The sequence below is a fragment of the Heterodontus francisci genome, unplaced genomic scaffold, assembly GCF_036365525.1.
Source record: "Heterodontus francisci isolate sHetFra1 unplaced genomic scaffold, sHetFra1.hap1 HAP1_SCAFFOLD_54, whole genome shotgun sequence".
In the NCBI taxonomy this organism is placed as follows: domain Eukaryota; kingdom Metazoa; phylum Chordata; class Chondrichthyes; order Heterodontiformes; family Heterodontidae; genus Heterodontus; species Heterodontus francisci.
This window is the reverse complement of record NW_027140250.1, coordinates 7,900,713-7,909,313: the sequence shown is the minus strand read 5'-3', so window position 1 is coordinate 7,909,313 and position 8,601 is coordinate 7,900,713.

Sequence of the window (8,601 nt, the reverse complement as noted above, 5' to 3'; positions counted from 1 at the left end):
GATTTGATGAGGGCACAGCCTGGACGCCATGGTGATGACACAATAGACAGGAGGCGGGGCCTATCGGCTGCATGCTCCTCACCACTCTCAATTCACGGAGAGCTGAGAGAGAGCAGGAGGGAAAAGTAACACAGGCAGCCCCATCAACAACAAGGATAAACAAAAGAAAACAACAAGAACATTAGATAATAGAAGGAAAGAAAATGGTGAGAAGCTTCAGCCTCAATCTAAACTATATAGAAAGAGGAAGGGAGAGAGGCTGGAGGACGCGTTTCTGGCATGTGTTCAGGATGGATTTCTAGAGCATTATGTTGAGGTGCTGATGAGAGAACATGCTATTTTAGATCTAATATTATGCAATGAGAATGGGCTAATTAACAATCATGTTGTAAAATAAGTTTTAGGGATGAGTGGCCATAATACAATAGAATTTCACATTATGTTTCAAAGTGGGATAGTTCAATCTGAAGCCAAGGTGTTCAGTTAAAACAAAGTAAATTATAAAGGTATGAAGGGCGAATTGGCTGAACTGGATTGGGAAAATGTATTAAAAGGTATGGCAGTACATATGCAATGGAAAGTCTTTAAATCAATGTTACATAGTTTACAGCAACTATACATTCCTTGAAAGCACAAGAACCCCAAAAATAAAGGCAGTGAACCGTGGATAACAAAAGAGGTTAAGAATTGTATAGGATTTTTAAAAATGCCTTTAAAATTGCCAGAAACAGCAACAAACCTGAGGATTGGGAGGATTTTAGAATACAGAAAAGGAGGACTAAGAAACTGATAAAGACAGGAGAATAGAATATGTATGTGAGCGAACAAAAATAAAAACATATAAACGGGCGTTAAAACTGTCCTCAGGTATGGAAAAGGAAACGTTTGGCTAAGAGAAATGTGGGTCCATTACAGGCAGAGTCGAGAGAATTTATAATTTGGAATAGAGAAATGGCAGAGAGCTAAATGCTTAGTTTGTCTTTGTCTTCACTGAGGAAGATACAAGAAATCTCCCAGAATTAGAAATTGAAGGAAATTACTATTAGTATGAGGGTTGTATTGGAGAAATTAAAAGGGCTGAAGGTTAATAAGTCCCCAGGACCTGATCATTTACATACTACAGCGCTGGAAGAGGTAGCTATGGAGATAGCGGATGCATTGCTGATCAACTTCTAAAATTCTATGCGTTCTGGAGCGGTTCCTGCAGAGGTAAAGGTCGTAAATGTCACCCGACTGTTTACGAAGAAAGGGAGAGGGAATACAGGGAATTACGGACCTGTTAGCCTTACATCAGTCGTTGGGAAAATGCTAGAATCTATTCTGAAGGATGTTATAAATGGACACCTGGATAATAACCATCTTATTAGGCATAGTCAATATGGATTTATGAACAGTAAATCATGTTGGACGACCCTGTTGGAGTTTTCTGAGGTTGTTACTATAGAATTGAAAAAAGGGAGTTTGTGGAAGTAGTATAATTAGATTTTCAATAGGCCTTTGGTGAAGTCGCCCATAGGAGGTTGGTTACCACAATTAAAGTATATAGGATAGGAGGTAATATACTGGTATGGATTAAGGATTGGGTAACAAACAGAAAACGGATAGTCGGAACAAACGGGTCATTCTTGCATTGTCAGGCTGTCGGGGGTACCGCAGGGATCAGTGCTTGGGTCCCAGTTGTTCACGATATATATCAATGATTTGGATGTGCGGGACAAATGTATTATTTCCAAGTTCGCGGATGACAGAAAACTCGGTGGGAATATGTGTTGTGAGGAAGATGCAAAGTAGTTTCAAGGTGATGTGGAAAGACTTATTGAGGGGGCAAGAAGATGGCCGATGGAAGATAATGTGGAAAGATGTGAGGTTACCCACTTTGGTAGGGGGATCGAATGTGCAGAGTATTCCTTAAATGATAAGAGATTAGAAAGTGTAGATGTACAAAGGGATCTGGGTGTTCTTGTCAACAAGAATAGATAGGGTAGACAGTCAGAAACTTTTTCCCCGGGTGGAGCAAAGCGTTACAAGGGGTCATAAATTTAAGGTGAAGGGTGGGAGATATAAGGGGGATGTCAGGGGAAGGTTCTTTACCCAGAGAGTGGTCGAGGCATGGAATGCCTTGCCCGGGGAAGTTGTTGAGTCAGAAACTTTAGGGACTTTCAAAAGGCTTTTGGATAGGTATATGGATAAAGGAGAATGATGGGGTATAGATTAAATTGTCCTTGACAGAGGACAAAGGATCGGCACAACATTGTGGGCCGAAGGGCCTGTTCTGTGCTGTATGTTCTATGTTCTATGTTCTATGAAAGCTAACCTGCAGGTGCAGCAAGCAATTAAGAAGGCTATGTTATGTTAGCCTTTATTGCAAGAGGAATTGAGTGCAGGAGTCGTGAAGTCTTGCTTCAATTGTGCAGAACATTGGTTACACTGCACCTGGAATACTGTGTATAGTTTTGTTCCCCTTACTTTAGCAAGGATGTTATTGCCACAGAGGGAGTGCAACGAATGTTCACCAGACTTCTTCCGGGGATGGCGGGACTATCCTATGAAGAGGGACGGGGGAAATGGGTCCATATTCTCTGGAGTTTCGAAGATCTCATGGATACCTACAAAATACAGAAACAGGTAGACAGGGTAGATACAGGTAATATGCTTCTCCTGCTTGGGAAGTCGAGAACCAGGAGGCACAGTTTCAAAATAAGGACGCAACCACTTAGGAGAGAGTTGAGGTGAACGTTCGTCACTCAGAGGGTTGTGAACTTTTGGAAGTCTCTACCCAAGAGGGCTGTAGAAGCTCAGTCATTGAATATGTTAAAAGCAGACATCGGCAGATTTCTAAATCCAGGTGACATTAGGGGATTTGAGGATATTCTGGGGAAAAGGGATTGTAGTCGATGATCATACATGATCGTACTGAATGGAGGAGCTGGCTCGATGGGCTGAATTGCCTCCTCCTGCTCCTTTGTTCCTACGTTCCTGTACGGAAAGTGTACAGTTCTGAGCTCCCGATGCTAGATATTTTGAGGGAGGTAGATAGGGAGGCTGTGTATGGAATAAGCACATCTCTGGACTCCAGATACTATAGACATAGGTGAGTGTGCTAGGCTGGATTTGCAGCGTACAATAACCTGTTCTCCAGATGGTAGATATTTCGATGATGGGGAAAAGACCAGATAAGGAGTCTGCATATATACCATTTTTATGGAGAGTGTGAGGGTGGCTGGAAAAGGAATGTTCAGAGCACTGGCCTCCAGATGCTAGTTATGCAGGTGGAAGAAAGCTGGATAAGGAGTCAGTACAGCTCAGGACTCCAAATAATAGATATCTCGCTGGAGAGAGGAATGGAGACTGGGTAAGGGGTCCACACAGGTCCATGTTCCAGACACCAGATAACTAGAGGAGGGATGCTGGAAATGGAGTGGGAAAGCTCCTGGCTCAGGATACTAGATATACATAGAGATGGAGGGAGGGTAAATAAGGAACGCGTACAGCTCTGAGCTTCAGGTACAGGCCATATAGAAGCAAGGAGACTGTATGTGTAGTGTGTAAACGCTAAGCTGAATATAATAGACATATAGAGGGTTGAAGGCTAGATAAGGCATGCACAGAGCAGGGGGTGTCCATCGACTAGATATGTAGAGGGAGGGATGGAGGGATTCAGGCCCGATGAGTGTGTGCACAGCTCTGGGCTCCAAATGCTTGACAAAAAAGGAGAGAGGGAGACTGGATAATGTGTCCACACAAATCTTGTCTCTGGATAACTCATATATGGAGTGTTGGGAGTAAGGTTAATAAAGATTGCAAGGACAGCAATGCCTCCTTCCTGTTGGACCAGGAATGTGCTGATCAATAAACTGTTGCTGAACACACATCAAAAACTATTCCCCTCTCTGTCCATATTCACTGTATTTATTTCCACATCCATATTAAAATGATCAAACTTCGCTACCACATTGTTTTACACATCTCTGCAACTGCCTTGAAAATTTGGAGCTCAATATTTTTCCCATAACTTGATGGCCTATGGAATACTGGCCATACTGTACCTCTATTATTTCCTCTAACCCAATGGATTTTGTTCTTGACCCCTCTTAAACATCCTTTCTCTCCATCTCTGTAGTATTCTCCTTAATCTAAATTGCAACCACTCCTCATCTCTTTCATTCCCATCTTTCACGAACACCTTATGTCCAAGAATATTTACTAACCAGTCCTGTCCATTTGCGAGTTCGGTTTCCATTTTCATGACATCACACTTCCATTTCGTTACCTGCGCCTGAGGTTCACCAGCATTATTCAGCACCTTCTGTGTGTTAGCATGCATGCACAGTAAATTGATTTCAGACCTTATTCTGAACCAATCTGATACATTACTATTTCTTATTCCAAAGGTACCTGTCTCTCTTAATCCTTTGGTGAACTTTGCTTTTGTTTCTTCTTTCTATTGCATTCAATTGGCCCACCAAGTTCCAAGTTGGATTAAACCCTCCCTTCCAGCACTAACAGTCATTCCAGAAGGAAATTGATCTCGGCTATGTTGATTGTTTGGACGATGTGCATTTCCTTCACTGTGTGTAAATTATTCTGTCCAATATTGGTCCCAGTACTCCAGCTGAGACCTATGCAATGCATTCTAAAGGCTTTCATAATGTCCTTACTTTTGTGTTCCATGCCTCTCTTAAACATAAAGCACAAAGAACAATAGCCTATGTGCTTTAATAGCGTCCTCTACTTGTCCTGGTATCACTGTTCCAGCACACCATTCATATTGTTGAGTTTTTGCTGTGTCTTCTTATAAAACAGCAAGAAATAACAGTAGGGCATACAGACCCTCCAACCTTCTCCACCATTTAATAAGATCATGGCTGAGCTTCAACATCAAAACCACTTTCCCGCTTCACCGCCATGTCTCTTGAAAGTCTTCATAATGAAAATCTCAGTATTAAATTTACAGAGCAATTGAACATGCATAAACTTCTGGGGCAGAAAATTCGAAAGATGCACAATTCTCTGACTGAAAAGCGTTCTGCTCACCTTTGGCTTAAATCCTTTATTGTGAGACAATAACACCGAGCCTTAGAATCTCTCGCCAGTGGAAGCACACTTACAGCATCTAAAGAGTCAAGCCATTGAACAATATTGCACCTTTCAATGTGATCACCCCTCATTCTTCCAAACTCTAGCGCAGGCCTGTGATCCAGAATGAAGCCCGCAGATGTAGAATGCACAAGGCCAATCTTCATCCTCGCCAGGGCGCCGTGACTGGTAAGTTCTGGGATAAAAACAATTCCCAATGGCTTCTTCTTGAAAACTGGCTTTAATAAAAAGTTTGCAAGTCATTTTCATAGATGACAGATGTTTCGATCAGGAACAACACTTCCCTAACATTTTTCAGATTCGGGGTATTCCGGCGGGGTTGGTATTTTTTAAAAGCCCGCGAGAATACGCGAAATTGTCCAAACTTCAGAAACGGCTTTTCCCGCTCTCAAACCCGACAGCCGTGAAAACTGGCAGCGCGAGTTAATTTAAAAACTGACCAACCATCTGCTGAGCGTTCTTGCTCTCTATATCTGTCAGAGCGAGAACCAGCGGCACTGAGAGAGAGGGAAGGAGAATAGGGGAGGACACAGATAGAGGGGGCAGAGAGAGAGGGGAATGCGAGAGAGAGAGAGAGAGAGAGAGAGAGAGAGGGTAGAGAGAGGGGATGGGAAAGGGGATGGGAGAGAGGGAGGCAAGGAGAGAGGGGCAGAGAGAGGGTCGAGAGAGAGAACGGGGGGCAGAGAGAGGGTAAGAGGGACAGAAAGATGGACAGAGGGAGAGTCGGGTAAGAGAGAGGGAGAGAAAGGCGGACATTGAAGGATGGCGAGGCGACAGACAGAGACAGAGAAGGGATGCAGAGAAAGAGAATGAGAGAGAGAGGAGGGTCACAGAGAGCAAGGACTACACGACAGGCAACAACACGGAGAGGGGTGAACACAGAGTGGGGCACGGAGAGGAGGGACACTGGAAGGGGAGACACAGGGACACGGAGAGAGAGGGAGACAGAGATGGAGAGATAGTGATCAAGACCACTCGTAACAGATGGGCATCTCTCCAGAATAGTCCAAACTGCTACAACAAATGTGCAAACAGACATTGGCTAGTTGTGCAAGGAAAAGAAAAAAAAACAGGTATCGCACTAAATCAGTGGCCAACAGCGTGAAGGAAAAGTAAGTGAATAAGTTAATCTATGATTTAAATCTTCTTCGCAAAAAAGCACATTTGCCTTTGTTTTGATTAACAGTCAGGTGCATTTTTATGCTTTTACCTTTCCGAAATTGTATTATTGCCCACTATGTAAGACATAAATTGTAAGGTGGCTTCCTATACAAAAAAGGTTCGACAACCCTGCTCCAGAGAGTACAGGCCCATACTACTTAATTTTATATCACAAAAAACATTTTTATCTGAGGAATCGATCTGTAGAAAGATGTCGCTGTTCTTCCAAGGCCAATATATCCTTGTGTTAGTAATGTCCACCCGGTTTTCACCAAATAACCTCTTGTCCCGCCGATAATGAAACAAAACCTCGGTATCATCACGTTTCATTCCACGTGGGCATCAGCCCCTCTCATGTATCAGCACTTGCCCCACCCAAGGGCATCACTTCTTCGTCCCACCATGGGCATAAAATCCTCTCCCCACTCGTGGGCATCAAATCCTCTTCCATAACCCACAGATTTATGTTTCTCCCCCCAGCACCGCGTGTATCAGTGCCTCTCCCCATGCGTGGATTGTGGCTACATGATTAGATCTGCAGGTCCCAACCAGCTAATCTCCACACCCTCGAGTTGCACACACCAAACGAGGATATCAGATCGACTTGTCTATCTGCAACGCTCCACACGCTTGTTTCAACTCCTCTCCCAATCCAGAGGTATCATCACTTATCACCCCAACACAGCACTCCCCCAGCACCACTTGCCTATCAGTTCCTCCACCCACCTGAACACGTCCCCACCCCTCCCGTGTATCAACGCCGCTAGCACGTGTATTTAGCCTGTATTAACCACGGGCATCTGCTCATCTTTATCACTGCGTTTGTGAGCCCTTCTCCCCGTCTGTATTAGCTCCTCCTCCACGCCAATTAGCGTGTGGCCCTTGTGGGAATTAGCTCCTATGATCCCGCGGGTATCAGGCCCTCATTAGCGCAGCAACTCTTCCTACAAAGTACATGTTAACTCCAGTCCCAACCTAGGCACTCAGAATTTTACCTCCACCCTGCTGGTGTTAGCATATCCTTATTTGGTTAACAGCATTTCTGTGTAGTTGACAGCTCCCAGCCCCGTGGATAGCGAATGGCTGTCCCCCCTCTCTAAGGTATCATTCCTTGAACCCTTCAAGCTCCGACAACACCATCCAACCTGGGTTCACAGCAGACTTTCTGCTTCCACGAGCACGCCCACCACGCCTCCCCATACGGAATAATCCACGTTCCCTGCCACAATTAATTTTTCCCCTCAGCATAAATTAGCCCCTTTCCAGATGGAAATTGGCCACTGCCCTTCTCCGTGGGGTGTTGCTCGCACCCAAAACGTGCCCTTTACTCACCGTGGATGTGAGCTGCAACCCATTTAAGTATTAGTTCCACCCCTCCAGCGCCTCGGGGAAATTCACCTTTCTCTCCCCAGGAATTCTGTCTTTGCCTGGAAGCTATCAGCACTTCACCCTCTTAGAAATTGATACATTACTCTGCATGGATCAACATCTTCCTGCACAGGAAGTCACCAATCCCTACCCGCTAGAATTGGCCCCTCTTCCAGCCAGATGCCAGTGCCTTCTCCCGCTACCTACTGCTACCCGGAGAATATCAATTTTACTCTCTCTACGGGTATCAGTCCTTCACATCCATTGGAATTAACGGGGTGCCCTGCAATACAGCTGTTCCTTTTGTGTCATCAGAGCACAAAAGGAAACCATTCAACCCAACGAATCCATGCTGGCTCTCTATTGAACAATCTAGTCGGTAACATCTTCCTGCTCCAATCTCATAGCCCTGTAGAATTATTTCGCTCCAGTGTTGATGCAATTTATTCACTCGGAAAACATCGCTCTCTCCACCAGGTGACAACCCAAAGACAATATTGCTGATTCCCACCCGCTGCATGGCCCTCTCTTCATACTCGTTAATATCCTTCAGAAAGGCTGCAACACCGCTGGTCAATAAATGTTCCAAGGCATTATGAGCCAAATTACTATAAAAATACGTGTCAAATAAATATTAGTTTGTCATTCCTCATTAGCGTGCATGATACATTTGGATACAGTTTTCATTCACTGAAAACAATTTCACACCTCCACTCTATGGCGTGCAGGTAAGAGATAATTACAACCACATCAAACAGCCCTTTCTGCTCCGACCGTTTGACTTCACATCAACCTGTTTTTATGAAAGTGACTCTTTTTTTGTCAAAATATTTTGAGCGAATTTAAAGTTAAACTGAATTAATATTAGGCCAGATTTTTTTTTAAAGAGAGTCATCAGGGACAGTGACATTGAGGCATTGAGGGAACCGGATTGGCAATAATGTTACTGGTTGTCACATGACTCAAGTTGAAGAC